At 31.0% G+C, this 4,765-nt stretch overlaps 1 long non-coding RNA gene across 1 annotated transcript; it reads right to left on the reverse strand.

The window, feature by feature from the left end:
* Positions 1-2,821: 2,821 nt before the first annotated feature.
* LOC132953016 (uncharacterized) lies at positions 2,822-3,953 on the reverse strand. Its single transcript, XR_009665547.1, has 4 exons — positions 3,731-3,953; positions 3,576-3,622; positions 3,361-3,415; positions 2,822-3,289 (listed from the first exon to the last, which is right to left on the reverse strand). It is a non-coding gene; the product is annotated as an uncharacterized LOC132953016 (long non-coding RNA).
* Between the last annotated feature and the right edge of the window lie 812 nt (positions 3,954-4,765).

Raw genomic sequence — 4,765 nt, forward strand, 5'->3', positions numbered from 1 at the left:
TTATAATACATATAACTTAAAAATAAGACTGACCGCCAAGTTCAGACTTCTCTGTCGTTTTCAGTTAAAAACTAATGATGCTCGCCAATTATTTTTTGCAATATCGTTATTAATTCGTTGTTACTTGTAATATATACATATGCCTATTTTAAAAATATTATTCGTGGATCATTGAAACGTCTAAAATATATTATCATATACAAACACGATAATAAACAAATAATAATAATTCAACTTAACCGGCTACGGTATTAATAATATTTAATAATATCAGTTATTAATATAATCAGTTGACGCTCTATGCGTTAGCTTATCAAAAAATTGTAAATCTATTATAGTACCTACTTAAACATTATTATATACTACCAGTTCCGCATCTCAACATTTTACAGCCTGGCGTAAAAAATAAATTTGTATCTCCTACAGCTACGGGGGCTAACGTGGGATAAATCCTCATAAACTTTTTAGATTTTGAGCAAAGAAAAAAATCTACAAGCTTAAAATAAAGTATTTATTTTTTTTTTAATATTTTTTATTAATTTCATGAACTCTACTCTACTTTACTCTTCCCGTCAAAATAATTATTGTTTAGATAATTATTGTTGATAAAGTTAGGTGCCTATTTTAATTTAAATCATTTTATTTATTTTATTACTATTTATTATTAATTTTTTATTAATATTAAACATGCTGTTAAGTATTATTTTATCACGTTTTAATAGATATATGGTTTTACATGTTATAGAATAATAATTAAATATTTTGAGGTTTATAGAGATGCATCATTATTTGAGATGTTGTAAGGTATGCATACCTAAAATCTATTAAGATTGAATTTTTGCCTGACTACATAATTTTTCTGAGCCGGAAAGAAAATATTATTTTTTAAATTGGTCTTAACAGTATCGGCCACTATCATGGCAATGTGATATTATTATTAAGTTATTAAGTTTATAAGTTCAGACTTCCCTGTCGTTTTCAGTTAAAAACGAATGATTCTCGCCAATTATTTTTTGCAATATCGTTATTAATTCGTTGTTACTTGTAATATATACATATGCCTATTTTAAAAATATTATTCGTGGGTAATTACTAATTGAAACGTCTAAAATATATTATCATATACAAATACGATAATAAACAAATAATAATAATTCAACTTAACCGGCTACGGTATTAATAATATTTAATAATATCTATATAAATATAGTATACAATATCCTAGGCTGACAAATCGTCTCCACTTAAAATCGTTTTTCGTATACTATGATATTATATCATTGAATAATTCAAATTTAACATTATCCATAACAGTCACCCACTTGTAACCTACTGTTCAGCAGAGACACTTCCAATTTTTTTTTTTAGATTCTGAGGGAAGCGATGAATGTATTGATTTTACAATGATGTGTGTTTTTTTTATTTTTTTTTTTTGTGTCTGTCATCACCATTAAGGACAGTAAAAGTGCTTGAATTTTCTTTAACAGTAACTTTTCTGATAGGAAAGTGAATCTAGTTGGTACTATGGGGGGTCAAAAGTAAAATTTTTCCAGTAGTTTTCAAAAGCGACGTGAAAAACAAACGAAAAACGGAATTTTTTACGCAAAGACCGTTTTCGAGAAAATCGATTTTGGTTTTTGGTGCAACTCTAAAACAAATGACCGTAGGTACATTAAATTTTGACTGAATGCTTATATTAGCATTTTCTATACACCATAACGTTTTCCAAATATTTTGACATATTTTGAGCTGTTTACGGACATTTTCAGTTTTCAATTTTTTTAGTTTTTTTTTCTATAAATATCAATAAAATTTTATCTGTAGAGTAAAAAAGCTTGAAAATTTAATAGAAGGCTCCTAAGTTATTGTTTCAAAGGCAGATGAAAAAAATTAAAAATCCTTGGTCACAGTTTTTATTTATAAGCATTTAAAGTTCAAATTTTGACAAAATACTGAAAAATCACGAAAATTAGCAAATTATTTTGAGTTGAGAATTCATAAAAATTTTTCTTTTTAAATCTAAGATTTGAAAATGTAATATAAGATTACTCATAAGTTTGTCTACCTTTATCAAAAAAAAAATGTTTACAAGAAAGTCAAATTAAATTTTTATGAACGTTTGAAACCATTACAGTGCCCCACTCGTAACCTACTGTACAGCAGAGTGACTTCCACTTACCCACCTTTTTTTAATTGCCCTCCCTTTTTATATAATTCCTGATAAACGAGTTTTGGATAAGTACTTACCTACATAATAGGTACCTGTCCTACCTATATTAATTAAAAACTATTTTTAACACGACGTATTTACTTATTATTTTTGTCTTTCAGTTTATCTAATTTTGTATGATTAAAATATGTTTCCTTTATACCCAAATAATTTTTAAGTACCTACAAATAATATAGAACTCAATTTTATTTTAACAATAAATACTTTTATTAATACAGTGTTGACTTTGTAGATGGGTAGTAATAAATTAACTGTACATTCAGGATTACATGCATTCAGGTGAATAATTATAAGATTGCAATGATAGATGTAAGATGTAAGATGTATTGTTGATTCATCAATACGATGCTGGGTGGACTTGAGGACTTCCCATGTTCAGTGACCGGCGTCGACCCGTTTTGTGGCACAGCGGAAACTTCGTACAGCTGACTGTTCGACAAAGACACTGTAATATTATTTGAAAAATATTATTTCTACTTAATCGTAATAACTGGGTATAATGAGTTTAATATTATATTATATTACAATAAATATTAAGTACCTATAATATTAGCTTCTAATAATTGGGACGTCAGTTTTGTAGATATTGATCCGGACAAAATGATGCTGGCCCAGCGCTATGCCACGGTTTATGGCGTACCTATCCGATGAAATTGTTGGAGACTCTTTCAAACTGGGCAATCTGATAAACGGTGACGTGATCGTTACTTCGCGGCCATCATAGGGTAGACCAGATTACACAAAAATGTAGGTCATCGGGCTGTCAGCTGTATGTATGATAAAGTCCTGGAAGTGGGAATTACAATAGCCCCTAAAATGCTGTTACACCTCAACATTAATAAAAACAAAGAATGATTAAAAAATGGCAACGGAATTGGCCTACAAATCTGAAAATAAGTTTATGGACAGATAACTTCTCAACGTAATATTATGACCGATCCAATAATAACTTTCCATAGGTACATCAGACCTATGTGCGACGGCTGCTCACCAACGTATCGACATCCACCAGATAACTTTGGTAAGTTTTCAAACTATACCGCTCATTCTTGCGGAATGCTAAAGAAAATTAATTTATTAGATAAATATTATACTATAACAATTTTTAAATATAGACGTTTTAAACTCACAGTTATGCAGATGGATGTCGACCGGTTTGGGAGCGACGTCTGATACGCCATTGTTCTAATGAATTCAAACATAAATAATATATTATTATAATATTTTTATATGTATTGGTACGGTTAGGTATATTAAATTAATTAAGTAGGTATTATATTAATATAGTCTATTAATTATTTTTTTACTATGCTTTTATTGTATTAAAATATACACAATGACTTACAACTTACATTATTGGACCGGACATACAGCAACGCCGAGTTGAGGTACCTGTCCATAAACACATTTTCATCAGCAAAATATAATATAAAATATAAAGTAAAGAAATGCATAAAGAAAAAACTGTATTTATTCATACAATTTTGAAATAATATTTACATTTTGGGTTTAGATGTTATTAATGCGTGTGACTGGCAACCGTCAGTATTGTTGTAGAGAGACATAAAATTATACGTCACGTGGTTTACACTACGGTGTAAATATATCGATGATGCATGAGTTATATAACTGCAGGTATATAAATACGAGTGGTTAACACAATCACTGCAGGATATAGATGACGTCCGTCGGCATATTAGATTTTATTTCCCAAAAATCAATCCTCACTGGCCGTTGTAGCATTACGCAATCGGACGACCTCTTTGAGAACAGATACTGCAGCAGCCTTGGCACAAAGCATCTCGAGAATTTGATAACGATATATGATCTAAAGTCCTGCAACGAGACCTGCCAGACGACGCGTATGTTTAAAAAATTGCGAAAATCATAATTGGAATATATTTACGAGTGGAGGAAAAAATTGGGGTGAGCGTGCTTGGCCAATCGCCCTATACATATGTATTATAAATTATATAAATGGGATGCCGTGGTGTAATTTACGTAATAATAATATGTGCGAACCAAAAACGTTACGGCTCTACCCGTGCTGTAAACACAATATACGAGTGCGCCATCCCATTATATATACAGTATACACACATAGACGATGAAATCTAAACGGAAAATCTCTATCTAACCCAAACTCGCGTATTCTCGATATACCGTAAAGTGTATATAATAAGTACGCCCCCATACACAGTCGCGCATACTATATTATATACACGCATAACCCTCGCACACACGCAAAAATTGCGTTGCTCGGCGGAGAACAAACGAAGTGTTTCGAGTGTGTATAGGTTAGGCTTATATATATGCGTTTGTGTGGGATACATATATATATATATATATACATACGCGCGTGCAAGAGCGGTCATGTATGAGAGCACTTGTCAGACTAGATTTACAGGGCTCGCGTGCGGGTGTGCAGGTGGGGTAGAGGGGTGGAGGTTGAAGAAGCGATGATGACGATGCTGCAGCGGCCGAATACATACACTGCAATACACATATATATATATATATATATATACATGTATG

Source organism: Metopolophium dirhodum, chromosome 9, assembly GCF_019925205.1.
Source record: "Metopolophium dirhodum isolate CAU chromosome 9, ASM1992520v1, whole genome shotgun sequence".
NCBI lineage: Eukaryota > Metazoa > Arthropoda > Insecta > Hemiptera > Aphididae > Metopolophium > Metopolophium dirhodum.